The following is a 17,822-nucleotide window of genomic DNA, read 5'->3' as shown; positions in this document are numbered from 1 at the left end:
TCTATAGCATTTGCAGGTGCTTGGGGTGTGTTTTCCCTTGGTCAAACATACACGGTCCGAGGGTCCGTCTTAGACCGGTCTGCCTTTCGGTCCTGCAGCTGGTGGTTAAGCTGCACGACCAGATTTATGAATTCTGCACAGTCTCTGGGTGGATCAATCACCTGGGCTAAGACGTCCTTTAAATCGCCTCGTAAGCCTCGATGAAATAACGTGGTTCTTTTGTTTTCTGGCCACCTAGCTTCGACAACCAGTCTGTTGAAGGTAGCAATGTACGTTAACAAGTCCTGATTCCCCTGTCGGAGGGACAAGAGTTCATTGTCTACTGCTTGTTCCTGGGTATGGTGAGCAAAATGTTTTTTTCCATTTCTCTCTGGAACCCCCCAAAGTCATGTATTAGAGGATCGTCATGGGTTACCAACGGCACCGACCAATCTGCTGCACTACCACTCAGGTATGATAAGACAAAAGCTACCCGAGCTTGGTCGTTTGGAAATGCTCCAGGCCTACAAAGAAAATGAAGGCAGCACTGATTGATGAATGCTGCATACTTGCGTGGGTCGCCTGAGAACCTTTCTGGTGGTGCCAGGGGCACTGTCCCAGGTAACGTGATCTGTACCGGAGTGGGTGGTATGGCAGTGTTTTGCATCGTTGGATTGCTTCCAGGTAGAGGCGTCTGTCCTGCCTGTGTTTGCAAGTATTGCCTGCTAATCTCTTCAGTGCGTTCTTTGGTCACTATTAGGTCTCTCCGGAGGGCATTAGTCTCTTGTCGGGCAGAATGAACCTCAGCACGAAGCTCTCCTAGTAATTGGGCCAATTGGTCCATTTCTGATGTCTCCATGGCGCCCAGGTGGATTTGTTATGGTAGGCTTCACGTTCTGTTACGCTCACCTGGTATCCAAAGGGACGCCACCCAGCCGGGTTACTTGCTGGTATGCTTCTCAGCTTTGCCCTGATGTGGTCTGTGGGGGAAGGTTCTGCCTGAAAATGCAGGAGGACTGTGTTCAAGACTGACCGACTGGGGTAAGTATTCTCCCTCCACCCCGTATGATTTCTGTCTCTCTGGCACCCTCTCCTCACCTTGTGGTAGAATTAGGCGTGCTCTCCGTCCTGCCTTCTTTGCAGGGGCGCGTTGTCTTTCATGGGCGAGTGTGGTCCAGTTACTTCACTGACACCGGCCCGTTTGATATTGTTCAGGTAGGTCTGTTGTTCTTTAGTTTTGTTGCTATCCTGCATGCCTTTCTTTGTTTAAAATGTCTCTTTTTTCTCCCTTAGGTATGCAGAGCTTCAGCGCGGCAAACTGGCTTGGTTGAGCCCCGCTGGTAAATGATGGCGCATTAAGAGCACTATGATGTGGTAAGTAAGCGCTGTACGCAGCGCTGCGCAGTCTTGCCTTTGCTAACCTTGTAGGTCGCAGTGTTCTTCAGAGCGAGTGGAATGTCCGAAGTGGTGCCAGCCGAGAGGCGACCAGCCTGGTAAGCCTTTTGAGCAGTTCGTAATTTGTAAATGTCTCTACTGCTTTCTTTAATGTTGCCTCTATCTTCCTCTTTAAGGTCGTTCTGTCCGGGAGGCTTGCAGATTTGAGGAAGCTGTTCTCAGTAGCTGCGAGTGTTTAAAGATGAAGACTGCAGGTAAGATGCTGCTGCTAATGATGTTCCTTTTGTCTCCCTGCAGGTTCTGCTTCTCCGAGTTTCGAGGGAATAGCTGGACATGGTGAGCGTCACGTTGCAAGCTGCAAAGTAATGCGAAGCGTGTTGTCTTGCTCGGGTGTGGTTTAAATAGCCCCAACAAAATAGTCCAGGTAAGGTAGTCCCTAGGCTACCACACACAAAACACTAGACCGCATAGCTTGGTTCTTAGGAACCAAGCTATGTGGATGCCTCCATGTTGGCTGACAATACAATAAAGTAGTTCCCAAGCACATTGTTTTTCATGGTGTATGAGCCTGGCGCGATAGGCGCCAGGACTGGCCCCATGAGGGCTTTTGAAGAGGCTGCCAGGCTCTAGAGGCCCGAGTCCTGATTCCACCTGGCCAATGGGTTCGCCAGAGGGGGTTTTGGGCGAGGGTTATCACAGTATCTTTAATAGGATCTTACATGCAGATTTAGGAAGAATATAGGTACCCAGTACCATAATTCAATATGTAGACAACCTGCCAGTGTGCAGCAATGATGAACAACAGTGCAGGAGGGACTCAATCATGCTCCTTCAATGATGTGTTGCATCATTACTACTGCCAGGAGTATGCGCAGCTGCCAATGCTAAGTGGCTTCAATAGTTTGTTGGGAAGTGAAACAGCTGGCAAATTACACTGAACATGGGTTGAATGCGTTAAAGGTTGAGTTGCAAGCAGTCAGGTTAATGACATTGCAAAATTGCTATCTATTGGACTTGTTGAAAGCAATGGAAGGATTTGTTTCTAAAAAAGAATTGGGGATTCATGTTGCACATGCATACCCTGAAACGACTCCACCAATCGATTTCTCACACAAATAAGGGAATCCCTGCACACTCTCGGCACCCACATGCAAACAGTGGCCGTCATGCAGAAAAGTGACTGGTTCGATTACCGTTTTTCCTGGGCACCAATGTGGAAGGGGGTGATCGTGAAAATACTGGTTCCAGTTATTTTGTTCATGTTGGTGATCTTCTGCACATGGTTGATGGGACTTTGATGCTGTTCGAAAGCAATACCTAGCAGTGCAATGATGATGATTTCAATTGGGGTACATGGTGCACCTTGCGGTACAAAAGACACCCAGGTACAAACAGATGACCCAAGCATGCCCTGCATGATAAGGGCAGAGCAGCGTCTTCACCCCCCCTCCCCAGGCACGGTCACCATTCCCTTGCCAGACCCCGAGACCTATGATGAACACTGGGTTGACCTAGCAGGAGAGGGAGGGTGCATATATCTTACAGTGGCGCTAACCCTGCAACCACTACAGCACAATGTGTGCAGCCACACACGTTAATATATTTTCACTGTTGGCACCACTGCACATCCTTTGCTGCACTGCGCTTGCCTGGCCTTTCTTTTTACAGCCGTGGCCCCTTTCTCCGTTCGAAATTCTGAAACACTGCCTCTGCACACATTAGTATAAGCAAGGATGACCCTAGTGTTCTGTGCCGTCATTAAACCTTCTCCCAGGCATTCCAAAGGCTGGAAGATCTTTGATCTTTCCTCACACTTCCAGTAATATATTCCTCTGAGTATCCTACAGGCCTAGGGCATATCCCCCTCCTTTACAGCCCCTCAGGGTTGTCTGCTGCCTGGACTGGTCTTCCCCGGCACGTCCCCCTTTTTTACATACAGATATCTGTGCTTCGATTTATGTGCTTTGCTTAACCCTGGTGCTGTAACTTTCGCCCACAAATAGGTTGTGCTGTGGTCAGTCTTACATAGACTCCTATTTTGTGATTAGTTTTTTTGATTCAGTTCAGATGAAGTACCTCTAACCACATTCAGATGTCGCTCCCTTTTTGTTATTGTGTTTCTGTACTGCACCACTGTTTCTTTTGTGCTGAGCCCTGGGGTTTGGATATATTAGGTTGTTTCCTTGGGCACTGGAACTGTTTAGTCTTCATTTGAACTTTTTGTGACCCTTTTTAGAGTGAGGAATATACACTAAATAAGTTTACTTTGGCAGTACAATTGTGTGCTTGAAGTGGGATTGTTATAGGAGGAACACTCGCCCACCCCCATTCAAGATCAATACGTTCAGTACAGGGCAGTGTTCTTAATACTTTTGCAGATTAAGTTTGTACCTTTAATCTCAATGAATTCCTTCAACACTTTAATATATGCATTACAAATATTTAATTTGTATTGAATCTTATAATAAAAAAACACTTATGATGAACATTCAACATCTATAACCTCACTTCAACAATGTCATACTCTTCTTATATTCACTTAAAATGATACATGAGTTACTACTCATTATCTCATTGTTTCTGGAAGGAAGTCAGGGCCCCTTGAACTCATCTGCGTTTTATGCATCCAATCATCTCTCAATATCTTATAATGCTAAGGAACCTAATTCCATATACCACCTCTTCTTATCTCCAAACAGCCCTCGAAGTATTCAACATTTGTACGGATACTGTTGTTATTTTTCATTACTATTAATTATAATCTATTATAACATTTGCGCATTTAATGTGCAATTGTTGTAATAGATTATCATTCGTGGGAAAGGATACAGTTTTCTATCAAGCAAATATACAACAGAAAAGGGTTGGATTATAGCATCACAGGTTGAGGAATATTTACTCATATGTCAAAATATGTATGCGCTAAAAACATCATGAAACACCACGCCTACTCCTCATCTGCCCCCTCTTTTGAGCCAAGTTACGTTTGCAACTTCTCTATAGTTTTCAAATTCAATTTAAATTACTTATACCCTCTCAATTTCCTTTCGTGTCCTTTCTTCCTCCCCTTTTTTTATCAGGCTCTTTTCTTTGCTTTTTTTAGGACCCTCCCCACTACTCCCTTCTAGTTTCGTGCCTTAAAAACAGTTGTGTATAGGCGCGTTATAAATGCCATCATATAATCATATCATATCATATATCGTATCATATCATATCTTGTTAATGCCTCCTCCCTCAATGTCCTTTTGGTGCCCCGTCTGCTCCTTCTTCACTCTCTCTGGATATTACTTACTGACCATTTTTAGAATTCTCCCCTCTTTCCAGTATTTATTTAGCAAATTCCATGTTAGCTGTTCTTAGATGATCAAAATATAATCTGTCTTTTGTTCTGAATGGTTTAAAAATCTTTGTAATCACACTTCCTCCTGAAACGGTCACCGTCAGACACTTTTTAAAATAAAGATTTTACACATCCGAGACTTTTCTCTCAACAATGTGTTTACAATGGGCAGGGGTAAATATATTTCAAAACTCCATAAGAAAACCAGTGCATGTTTTGGCATGTTTTGGCATGACCACGTGTTCTTTGGAGCGCTACTTTCATACAAAAATGGTAAGTACCTCTTCCATTTATTCTTTCATATTAAGTGCTGTTTCTAATCCAGGGTGCTTTAACCTTGCCATTAGATGGCTTATTTCTCGAAAGGCATAGCAAATTAAAATTAATTCAGAACCCCAGCCAAAGAAGACCCAGGAGAAGGTCCAAATAAATAAGTGTCAATCACTTGCCCATTTCACCATGCCAAGGACAGTATGCCTGAAGCAGGTCTATCCGACATTACCACTAATGTGTATTCTTCTAATGGAAGGATGGTCAGCCTAGGAGGTGGGAGGAAGCTCATATTTAAAGTCCAGAACTTTGAAGTGGCATTAAGATTTGGCCAGTCACCAGCAAGTCACCCATATAACTGAAATGTGACAGATTCAACTCTAAAACGTCCCAGCCTTTTGTAGATAAACCTGCTAATGAAGATCTTGAATAATGATCAGGGCCTAAATGGCTACACTGGATCAGTCTGCCTGAAATGGTGATCTCTAATATGTCCCGAAAGCTCAGCCTGCCACTCTCTTGTAAATGTAGTGAATATGAGCCTCATCCTGAGTTGGGCAGTATCCCAGCGATAAGCGCTGCGCTAATAGCGCAAAAAACAGGCAGAAAGGGGAGATTTTTACCTCCAGCAAAAACCTGGAGGTAAAACTCCCACTTTCCACGCAACTCGAGATTGTGTGGAGCGGTAAATGTGGCGGTAATAGCATTACTGCTGCATTTAACCCCTCCGCCCAACTCATGATGAGGCCGTGTATACTGAAAAGGGGTCTGACTTTAATGGAACAGACAGAAATGATTTTGCAAATGAATTGCTTCACTGCTGTCTCCTTGTTTTCTGTTCTCCAGATAAAATATCTTGGGTGTACTTTGGCTGGGTTTCAGACTGCTGCTTGTGCCACATCAAGCCTTTCGCCTCACCCTGATCACATTAAGCACGCTTAAGCTGATCATAAGCGCACCAGATTAATGTATGCATGCTCTTCCCCTCACTTTTCACACTGATGCTCGAATCCGTGTTCCTACCTGTGTGTGCCTGTTCTGCTCATAAGAATGCTGGCCTATGCATTTTTTCGTTAGCGCGGACTCTTCTTATAATACCTATTACCAACTATATCTGCCCGTCCGCGTAGGATTTAACACTATACTATATTTGATTGTGTGTAACGTCTAATTGCTTCATTAAAGCTGTTGTAAATACAGGCTAAACAAGCCTTCTCTACCTATGCCAAAAGACAATGGAACCTCCTCCCCATCAGCATCAGACTCGCCCCTATACTCGTACAATTCAGAAAAGACCTCAAGACCCACCTCTTCAAGGAGTCTCTGCTCCGCAATACCGAGGCCATCACGTTGCTCCTCGTGCCCCCTGATGCGCTAGAGGTCGTCCGCCCCTCTCTTCCCCACCGGCCGCTCCAGCTGTACCCCTACTGTGTGCCCCTCTGTAGCCTACACCCCACTGTATATCTGTTCTGTAATTACCTCTGAAAAGTGCTCCCAACACTCAAAATTCCAAAAGCTGCTGAGTCAGAGGAAGCACAGTGACTTATTTGTACACATATTTAATGCAACCTTATAGGTTGAGGCAGGGGTCATTATCATGGAATAAGGACCCACCCACAAGTTGCGACCGTAGGTGAAGCCGAAGGCCATAAACTGCGGAAAAGTCACTATCTCAAATGATAATTATCCTTTCTTGGTGTATAAGGCTATTTGCACATACTGGCCCTAGCAATATCGTTTTTTGAGCTGTGGATCTAAAGTAGTGAAGAGGAGTGGATCCTTCCTCTCTCTGGTGATAGACAGGTGAAAATGTCATTTAAGGCACGTACACTACCTTCCTGCAACGTTCATTGAAGCAGACAGGCAGCCGTTAGTAAAGGCAGGTACATTTGAAAATAGGTGACACCGCACACATCTATTTAGGAAAACATAAAAACAAAGACATGCTTACAGTGCGCACAACATAATTAGCACAGATTTTAGATTTCTGATATAGAAAAAGATATAGATCAGCAAAAGGCAGCCATTTTTCCCAAAATGAATGTCACATCATGCATTAGAGATGGCAGTATGCCTTAACTCTCATATAAAATCAAAAGTGCTGGAAGCACAGAAATATAGTGCTGTAGGCAACCTCAGAAAGGGAGTGCTTGTGCAGGAGCCAGTATGCAGAGATTCAGCAGTTTAAATGGTATGAATATACAGTTTCTAACATTGGTGTTCAAATTTTTTTATGAATAAAATGTGGTGGTAGGCTGAAGCAGATAAGAAGGCGAAATGACCTTGGACAGAAGTTGTAAGGAGTCTGGAAATGTGTGTCATTTTTGCTTTTTTCAAATTTTAAGGTTGTGAAATATATCTTGTGGCTTAGTGAGTTTTGAAAAAAAGCAAAGTCATTCTGATTAGCATAACATGATGTCATTGTGACAGGAAATGATCATGTGTTTCAGGAAGTGTGTATATCCAATAAAAAAGGGTCAGTACACTTTGTTTGAAGAAATGTGACCAATTGCATTATACAGTTCATATTAGAACAGAACTGATACAATATTTTAAAATCTATAAAACTATGATGGATGCCAAAATGCAGTGAGATATTCTTTTTCAGCTTGTAAGCTGCTCCGAGCCAGCTGTCTTTATGTCTCTTCCCTACACAGTGTGTATTTATTTCCGGGGATGGATGGCTGTGAGGAGTTATGGCTAAGAAATAAATCTCCTTTACAGTAGAATATGTTGTTTAGTAATGAGTAAAAAAAAATACTCAAACCGTGTTAGTAAATTAAATGGTCTTTTATTTTCTAAGATTTAAATAACACAGTTATCTACATAAGTTTATCATTTTAATGGCAAACTTGACTAAAATTGAAAGATTTTGGGCCTCATTACACGGTAGGCGGTAAGGGTTTACCGGTACCGGTATTTTACCAGTACCGGTAAATCCTTACCGCCTTACTACGAGGTCCCTTTGCGGGTTGGGGATTTTAATGCCTGCTTTTTGCAGGCGTTAAAAACCAACCCGCAAAGGGACCCAGGGAGCTAATTACGGTACCGCAATTTGTGGTGCCGTAATTAGCACCTTCCCCTTTCCCATTATGCCCTATGGGGCAAAAATGGGAATGGGGAAGGGCAATGGTGGAAGGGGGAATTACCGCCCCTCCAACCTTGGAATGGGGCGGTAATTCCCCTTTCCACCAAAGCGGTACCGGTATTTTACCGGCATGAACCATGGCGCTAATTGCGCCATGGTTCTCCGCCTACCGTGTAATGAGGCCCTTTAACATGAGCCTGCATTAGGTGTAATGTAAAAGTAAATGGTTTCTCTATAAGAAAGTGAAAATAGGTTTTAACGTTCTCTTTGGTTCGTTAAATTGGGTATTGCAATGAAAAAAAAGATCTTCCAAACGCGGGAAGGTTTTTACTAAATTATGTCTTGCCTGGAAATTGCATGGTTGTGTCCTTGTCTGCTTTAAAGTCAGAATATCCAGAAGGCAGTCTGTATCAGTAGTTATTGGCTGCAATCCGACCATTATGATTGGCTGAAAGGAGATCAACATTGACTCCCATGATTTAATTAGAGATCAGATACAGCTATCCATGAGCTAATCCGCCAGTTACCACCTGCTCAGCCATGAAACGTGCACAGGGAGGAGCCAAGGACGTCCGCTTTTGGGGCTACAGGATAACAGATCTGCATGTTGACCTGCCCACCATTTTTCTGTAGATTGCAGTAATCAGACTTAGCAAGGTGATTCCCTCACTCAAGCCAACCCCACTCTGTGCATGTTGGGCCTGGAAGGGAATGCTGTTAATATCCGTAGTGTGATGATTGGAGACGAGGTGCTTCTGTGTTGTCTTGGAGAAAAGAATACAAAACAGCAGGAAACATGAACACTCCTTGATAATCATGTTTACGGATTGCACAATGCGCAGATGGATTGTAACTTCATTGAAGTGAACTGCATTTATCAAGGTGGCAATAAATCCAGCAAATGGCATATTACTGGGTATGCAGACTGTGACTCAGACCAGCAGCAATTTGGTTTGTGTCACTGCCAAAGGCCCCTGATTTTTAATTGTCCCTCGCTTAGCTGTTCCCTGGCTGCCACTCATAGGTCTAGGGCAGATGTCTGAAACCTGGGCTCTCCAGATGTTTTGGACTGTGCCTCCCTTTACCTCTCTCAACATTGAATATGCTGAATAGGGCGTATGGGATATGTAGTCCAAATCATCTGCAAAGCCAAAGGTTGTAGTCCCCGGTCTAGGGATTCACTGAGTCGACAAGCTCCCTTTTAACCTGAAAGACATTTCTGGCTCGATGTCAGGATTATGTTATTGTCCAGTCCCAAGACCTTACTTTGTCTGCCTCTTTCTATAGGAAACATTACACTCACTGCCCAAAGCATAGAGAGCAGGGCACAGTGCAATGAATGAACGCATTGATAAAGACAATAGTTTTGACTTTTGTACAGACATTGCAAGGACAATTTGTCTTCTATTATCACTCAATACCCGGGTGTTCACATCATTGAGACAGCGCTGCGGACGGACCAGTATGGGCAACACCGGGTGCTCTCCGACACTGAGGTGGTCCACTTAGGAGGCAGCCTTCCTACGTGCACTTGCGAATGTTGGAAGCAAGACAACACGCAGCAGCACGGGTTCGATCCCCAGGTCCGTGCTTAGGAACCTATGAGTATTAGGTGCATTATAAATAATCTATCATATCATTGGCCAGATATTGTACAGTGGCTTTGAGATGTAAAGAAAAGAAATGTTCAGCCCCAGAATCCTTTTGCTCTTTATAATGAAAGGGCCACATTGCTCGCCTAGGCATTCATCCCTGTGTGCATGGAACTTCAGTGAGTGTGCCAAGTTGCACACAGCATAGCATATTTGACATGCAGTACTTCATCCAGCTCTGCGCCCACTACAGGGAGAGCTCTGCCAGCAAGCAGACAATACGAAACGATGACTAGCAAGACTTTCAGAGTTATTCCAGAAGGGGCCTGGCCTTTCATGATGCTCGAACTTAATAATAATAATAAAAATAATTAATAATTTGGCATTTATATAGCGCTACGAACCCTTAGGTATCTGAGCGCTGCTTATTATTACCCACGGTGTGTGGTGCTCATTTATCGACCTCGGAAGGATGAAACGCTGAGTTTGGCGCTGCCGGGATTCGAACCTGCGTTCGCAGGCTCTGCACTGATGTCAAAGCGAGCGCTCTACTCGCTGTGCCACTTGACCGGCTGCAAAGCGTGCCGCCCACATTGAATAGTTTGCAACTCCCTACCACTAAGACTCTCCATCCATAATACATGGGCACGCGCCCCAATGCAGGAGCCAAGCTTAAAACGTCAAACCCGTCTTTCCTGGGAATACCAACTTGTCTTCATGTAGTTTTGATTTGAACTAATTGCACTATAATTGGTTATGTGTGAGAGATGATTTGTGCTGCAATGTTTTTGTTGTATGTATGAATGTTGTGCGTTGCTGGTTTGTTATTGGAACTCAATGCCTCTTCTCATGTGAGACTCTGTTCCTATGCCAGGGCAACCTTCTTCTGCAAAGCGCACTGAAGCGCTACTGGAAACACAGAAAGCGGGCACATTCACTAATCTGTTACATGTCTTTATTGTGGATTAACGGCTCAGGCAGCAGCACACACCGCCCCCCCCCCTTGAACCCTTACTCAGGACATTCCTAAGAAGCAGCAGCCGGATCCACCTGAAACCTAACTACCCTCATATGGCAGATATGCACTATACAAATACTAATTAGCATAAGATATCACACATCATCTACTTTTAAAAGTCACCAGGCTGTTTTGAGCTTTTTACCACCACTTAAATATCAAGGGCCAGGTTCTGAGGAGATGCACTCGTGCAGCTCATCACTTGTATCAAAAAACACCTGTGGCCTATTCTCAAAAGTCATCTGCATGTACACATCGGAGATATGCACATTAAGATGCCCTTTCCCGCACCACTGCACATTTGCACAATTAAAGGGGCGTTTCTGCACATTTCAATGCGCACCGCTAATTCGCAAATGGGATGCACCTTGGAATGCGTAAAAATTAGAACCATTACCCTACGCCGGGTGGGAACAGGCGCATGGGGAGGCGCAAAGTAAGTGAGGGCGATTGTTGACCCTGTCATTCTTTTTTCAGGAAGTGGGACAGCAGCAGCCTGACCGGCGGCTGTCACACTTGCATTCCCATCCCCCAATCAGAGATAGAATTGCTTTTATTTGCTGTTAACATTTCACAATGACTGGTCCTTCCAGGGCGCCTGTAAAGTACATAAGCAATGGGAGAACATTCCCAAAATGAATGTGGGCAAGGAGCTGGCCAACACATCTTTTTGCACAGCCGCACAAGCCCAAGAAACACGCAGGTCACCTTTGAATAAGGTGATCTGCCCCTTTCTTTAAATGGCGCAAGGAAAATGGGTGTATTTTTCACCTGTGACACTGCTTGAGAATCTGGCCGTGAAGCACTATCCAGTTTAATTGAATAAAATATAATTTAAGATAATAGATGAATTGGCAATGATGAAAATGAAACCAACAAAATCTATGTAATGTAAGCTCTATTTCCATGAGATCTTCATGAACAATACAATTAAATGAAGGACAATTGTCCAGCGGTGCTTATACCAGTCAAGTTACCTTCATTTTGAAAGCAATAAAAATCATAAAAGAAAAATAGAGACTAAGTGATCATTAATAAACAAGAACAATAATACAAATAACAACAGTATGCTCATGTTAAACACAGCCAGAAGAGGATTTAGTGGGCATGAGCACTGCTGGGGGCAGCTGGTTAGAGCCCCTGCCCATTAAGCCGGAAGTAGGACCATGCACATGCTGTCAACGATTGAGCGAATCACCCTACTCATGACCGAGGGAGCGCACCTGCCCATTAAGCCGGAAGTAGGACCATGCAAATGCGGTCGTTGAGCGAATCACCCTATTCGTGACAGAGGGCGCGCTCGGTGTCGGAGGGACACTGTAATTAGTCTATCTGTCGCAGAAGCAGCTCTCTACTTGCCCAGCCCCTAGAAATCGTTGGCATTCCTTAATCCAGGGGTGTTGCTAGGCCTGGAAAAAACCCGGGGCTACGCTGACTGGGGGCTAGCTAGCCTTTTGGTTGTAGCTCCTGAGATTCTATCTGGGGCTACAACCAAAAGATCAGGGGCTATAGCCCCCTTAGTACCCCCCCTCCACCATAGCAACGCCTGTGCCTTAATCTCGCACTGCGAGGACAGCGCAATTTGCGAGTCAATCTAATTCCTTTCCTGTGAGCCAGCAAGTCCCCAAAACCAGTGTCGTTGTCTTGCGCGGCCATGATAGTGACCAATACTGAATCACATAAGGGCCTTAAATAGGTATTTTCTGAAAACACAGAATGAACATTACACATTGATTTTTCACCTCAGAATTAGCTCCTTTGGCCCCACAAGCAACTCGGGAATGGTATCTCTTGCTTTGTAATACCTCCATGAAAAGCGGTGCAAACGGTACAGACGAAATTACCGCGACTTCATAGCATGAAATAAATGAAACCCCAAATAGCCGGATACATGACTGGGACTGACAAGCGGTACCAGTAATACAGGCTACAGCCTGGCGGTATTTGCATAGCTAATTCTGCCACAATTACATTGAGGCACTAGGTTTCTCAAGCCGCGGTCATTACACAGGAAGAGCTCTACTAGTCAAGCAAATCCATCGTCTGTAGCCACCAGGGTCAACCTGTGAGGTTTCATCGAGCCTCGGTCGCCCCTGGAACGTGAGACCCTGTGTACGTCGTTGCTTGGCCAGGGAGGGGGTGGGAATGGCTATTAACCTTCATCCCTGGAGGGTAGGTCAGCGGCCGGCAACGTGCATAGTGTGAACTCTTCTGCTCTGTTCAAGGACACATTTCCCAGCAGACTTTTTCCATAGACGCTTAAAAACCAAATGTTGGTGCCTTTTATTGCAGGAACTGGAAAGAGCGCCCCTCTGGTGAAGTGGGCATGGGACTTTGAAAGCGAATGCATTGCTCCGTCTCTGCATAATATTTGCCATTAGTCGGATAAAAGGAATCAAAACCTGCATTTTGTGTAATTTCATGCCTAGGGTCACAGCGTCAAAACACCTCTTGCACTTTCTCAGACACTTACACAACAACAACTCGAGATTGTATTGCAGGTGGAATAGCCATGAGTTTATTTCGCAGACAGACATCGCTATCTAAACCTAAAATCATGTTTTGGTGGTGGGGGCAGGTGGTGGGGGGGGGGGGGTCTAGCAGGAAACTCAGATATTGCGCAGCAAATACATCGGTGACGCTGCGCCCCTGTGAATGAGGTCCCAGGCAAAACATCAAAGAACTCTAGTGGGTCGGAGGGCCATGGCGTGGTGGTGGCGGTGGTGGTGGGGGGCGGGGCGTGGGGGGCTGGGCTCGAAGGGGTGTACAAAGTCGCCGGACAGATGATCCTCGAGCGCCTTATCGAATGTTGGCCTCACCCCCCCCCCCCATTCCCTACTCCTCACCCTCATGTATGTTTATGGGTGTACGGGGGTCACTGCAGTGAATATATGAGCCCGTCCAGGACACACATGGCGCAGTTATACAAAATCCCCAATCCCCCCATGGTGACCATGAAGCGTGCAATGGATCCCAAAGTAACCATTTGGAAAAAAGAGCGGCTGTAAATATCGCAGTCCTTTGACGCTGCAAGTTATAAAAGTACCTTTTAAGAACAAGGGGGGGCTCGCCCCGCTAGTGGGAGCTTCTGGTGGCAGCAGCGCTGTCGCTCCGAGGTGCAGCGGTCACCGTCTGGCACTGAACTCCTCGTCCAGGTGTGCGTCTGTCTGTCCCGGACATGGCGCGTGTTCTACAGGGGCATCTCGGCTGCCCCGCTCCGCAGTGTGACCCCCTGTACTGTGTTCTCAGGTGCGTGTGTCTGGGTGAAGGCACCGATGTATAAACTTCGGGTTTTGGGCTTCCACTTCAATTACATTTTCCCAGCAAACTATGAAAAGGAGATCAGTGCCGTGTGGGTGTGATGGGCATGCAGACACCTGATGAGGCGCTCGGCGGTGTACCAGGTAGCACCCCGCCTTCTCGGTTACAGTAACGTGATCTCTACAGCTGACACACCTTAAACAAGCGCGCAGGGCACAGCCGCGCAGCCTCCCGTCGCCCATTTCAAAGGCAGGCTCCAAGTAATGTCTTCCTTCTTAATGTCCAGTGCTGCGAACCTTAACACCTGCCCCCGAGGCTTGCAGGCCCACCCTCTCATCCGACCTCGGGAATTACCCCAGTTCCCTAGTGGCGTCCCAGCCTCCCCCCTCGCATGTACCCCGCGCGTTCACCCCTTCGTGAAACCCAACAAGAGAAAACAAAGGAATCAACGCGTGAGCTGTGGGGTGACGCAGATAGCTACAGAAGGGTGACCACGGAGGGTGTGAAAGCGCAAAAAGGAGGCCGGAGAGTGAGTAGGAAACAAGGAAGACAAAAAGGAGAGCGACACGGGAAGGACGAGGTGGAGAAGGAAGGCGGATAAATAATGCGGGAGTGCAGGAAAACGAAATGGAAGAGAGACAGGGTGGTGGGCTGGGGACAAGGGGGGGAGATAGGCAATGGAACGGGAGGTAGGGGGAAGGGAGAAAGGACGGGGATGAAGAGAGGTCTGAAGGGAGAAAGGAAAGGACGAGAGAAGGCAAAGGGGCAGGCACAAACGAAGGGAGGGAGGAAGGCCTGATAATAAGGGGACGAATGAAGGTGAAACACAAGGAAAAGGCACACATTGTTGAAAAGAAATACGTAATTAGAGGGGGTGAAAAGTAAATATGGGAGAGAACAAGGCGGAGAAGAATACAGTGAGGAAGAAACATGTGAAAGATGAAACGATGAATTAAAGAGGAACAGAAAAAATATGAAAAATATCAAATAGCACTAGGGAGGTTGGCTTGTCGTTTTCCCAACCTATCCACGCCCATCCACCTCAAAATAGAACAAGCTATGTGGAGTAGGTCCAGCATTGCAGGGTGGGGGTGGGAGGACAGATAAGACACTGTGTGATTACATGATCGGCCCAGGATCACACACTTTGGTTAAATAGTGAAACTGGGATGTGGACAATTTAAGCAACTGAGCACATCTTCACAGGTTTAGTTGATATAGATATTTATGAAGGTTTCCCTTTGCATTTCATGTGCTTAAATAATACTTTATTTAAAGCAAGGCCTTGGAAGCAAAGCGCATTATATAAGAAACTACCCTTTCATAATTAACTTTACACTATATACATCATTATAGAAATATATTGAGCAATACGAGGATGGCTTTAGTTTTATTCTCCCCAGTGGCAATAGCATCAAAGCCATAGTCATTATTTCATAAGCCTGCAGCATTACGCACCCTTCGCACTGCTGATCACTCCCTCTCATGCACATTTCTAAAGGGACAAAAGTCCCTGCTAATAGTCCCCCTCCCTTCCATGGCTAACATTAGCCCACAAAGCTCCATGGGACATTGCCCTGGCAGCGGGACACCTCTCCCGTTTGGAAAGGTAAGGTGTCCTGCTGCCAGGACAAAGACTGTGCTGAGCAGGAATTGCTCGGCACACATTGTCCTCCCAGCGGGACACCTTTCCAGTTGGGGACCCTAATTGAGGTGCCAAACATTAGAGCTGTCCCAGTGACAAAATTCCTGATCAGGCTCTCAAAGGAGCCTGTGGGGGGCAGCATGCCCCCCCCCTTGTCCTCCCGCTCGGTACGCCACTGAGTAGATTGTATATAAAAGAGAGCAAATCAGGCTAAAGGGTAAACAGCAACATATAAAGGTAAAGGGGAAAATAAAGGTCTTGGGTGAAAACATTGTTTTCACCAGACGGAAACAAAAACAACATCGATTTACAAAGACCAAATAAAAATGATATTTCGGTCTTTCTAAATCGATCCTAAAACCCCTCTCACTCACCTTAAACTCTATCTCCACTCACCCTTCAACCCCCCCACACCCGCACTTAATTTGCTCCGTCGATGCTGTCCTCTCGGTGCGCAGCCATTTTGGGAATAACAGCTGCAGCATGAGATGCACACAAGTGCAAGGGTGGGGGACATCGTGGAAGCAAGGTAAGTGTTTGGGTGTGTGCATGTTTGTGTACATGTATGTGAGGGAGAGGTAAGTGAATGTATGTAGTGGGAATGGGAGGGGTGCAGGTTATAAAAAGTATTTTTTAAAGTAATGAATGGTGTGAGTGTGATGGAAAGTGTGCTGCGGGACAGGAGGGGGGAGGAGCGTGAAAGGGGGAATCTGGGGGTGAAACCCCCCTGAATAACTTAGAAACCATGGGTCGGGGCACTGCATTTGGAAAACAACAAAAACAGAAGAAAGAAAGAAAGAAAGAAAGAAAGAAAGAAAAAGAAAGAAAGAAAGAAAGAAAGAAAGAAAGAAAGAAAGAAAGAAAGAAAGAAAGAAAGAAAGAAAGAAAGAAAGGATGAAAGATTGATTGTAGCGAGGAAGCCTTAAAACAAATGAAGTGGATTGGGGTGGGATCATTTTTTTTTTTTTTGAATAATGGGTTAAATGGTGGATTTTACAATACATTTTCTGAGAAAAAATTGGGTAGAAATCTACAAAGTTCACAAATACATTCCTAGGGTAAGTCATGAAAAATCGATTTGATGCCATTGCCAAGTCACCAAAATGCACAGAAGAATTTCTGTATTCAGTATTCGTGCATGGTTATGCTGGCCATCCCTGGTGTAGCCAGTAAGGGCATGTTTGAAACTTGTCTTGACTGGCTGCACTGTGTTGGCTGGTGAGGCCATATAGGAAAAACTCATCATGTTGGGTTTTGGCTTTGCCCTTAACGCCAGTTTAAGATGGCATACCACAGTCATAGAACATGTCCCCGCTAAGCACAAATTGCAAATGCCCACACCGCCCATATTATGAATACTCTTCATGATGGATTTACCCTCTTAACACAGTTCAAAATGCCATGCCATAGTAAGAAAACCTTTCTAGATTGGCCATGTTGTTGGGTACATTTAAGGCCTAAGGCAGAACCCCCAACAACAAAAACTGCATTTCAGCAGTCACCCAAAATGGCTGTGCTTTTGTCTGCTGAGCACATATGGCGCGAGAGATGAACACAGCCACCCCAAGAATAGCTGCATTTTGTTGTCATTCACGTGAATCCAGAGAAAACAACTCAAATTCAGAATGGCTGTGCATTGCTGTTCTGTCAGTGAAACATTCAAGGCTGCACAGGAAAATGACTTGCATTTCAAACAGCATCGCACTGGTGCTACTTTCATTTTTAACATCACACAGTTTTGTTCTATTAAAACACAGCCCTGTCCATGTATTTCATTTTGAACACCATCAAATAAGTCTATCCCTCCCAGAATGGGATTGTTTCATGTTAATGTTAAAGGACATTTGTACCGCGCACTATCACCACCGGAGTGGTCCCCTGGCGATCAGAAAAGTGCATGAAAAGCAAAATAATTCTGCTTCAAGTCCACACGGCTTGGATTTACTTTTTGAAATAAACCAACACACTCAAAGTACTTCAAAGGAAAGATGCTCTCTCTCTTGCTTCAAGTCAATTACCAAAAAAATATTTTCAAGCATATCTCTGTGTCCAGAAACTGACCAGATCTATAAAAAGCAGTTCAGAAAGTAAATGCAAAATACAAAAAAAACACATTTTGTGAAATGAACATGAGAAAAACAAATGAACACGTGTAAATCTGTTGTTGCCAAGCATAAAATGACCTTGGAAAAGCTAAATGTGAAATAATACTGTAGCTCGCACAGAAACACAAT

The 17,822-nt window shown here is 45.1% G+C and overlaps 1 protein-coding gene across 4 annotated transcripts in view; it reads right to left on the bottom strand.

Annotated features, from left to right (window-relative positions):
- Window positions 1–17,822, bottom strand: part of LOC138503807 (4-galactosyl-N-acetylglucosaminide 3-alpha-L-fucosyltransferase FUT6-like) — a 528,320-nt gene that overhangs the window by 155,505 nt on the left and 354,993 nt on the right. For 2 of the 4 annotated variants that reach the window (XM_069623822.1, XM_069623821.1), the window contains exon 1: window positions 13,729–14,103. The exons of 1 other annotated variant lie outside the window; for it this stretch is intronic. The gene's annotated coding sequence lies outside the window, so the exon portion shown is untranslated. Of the gene's footprint in view, window positions 1–13,728; window positions 14,104–17,822 lie in introns of those variants that run through there. One more of the 4 variants, XM_069623819.1, reaches the window with a different exon arrangement.

Source organism: Ambystoma mexicanum, chromosome 11, assembly GCF_040938575.1.
Source record: "Ambystoma mexicanum isolate Mex_15411 chromosome 11, UKY_AmexF1_1, whole genome shotgun sequence".
Taxonomy (NCBI): domain Eukaryota; kingdom Metazoa; phylum Chordata; class Amphibia; order Caudata; family Ambystomatidae; genus Ambystoma; species Ambystoma mexicanum.
Note: the sequence above shows the minus strand (reverse complement) of the source record. Positions and strands in the feature narration are given on the sequence as shown.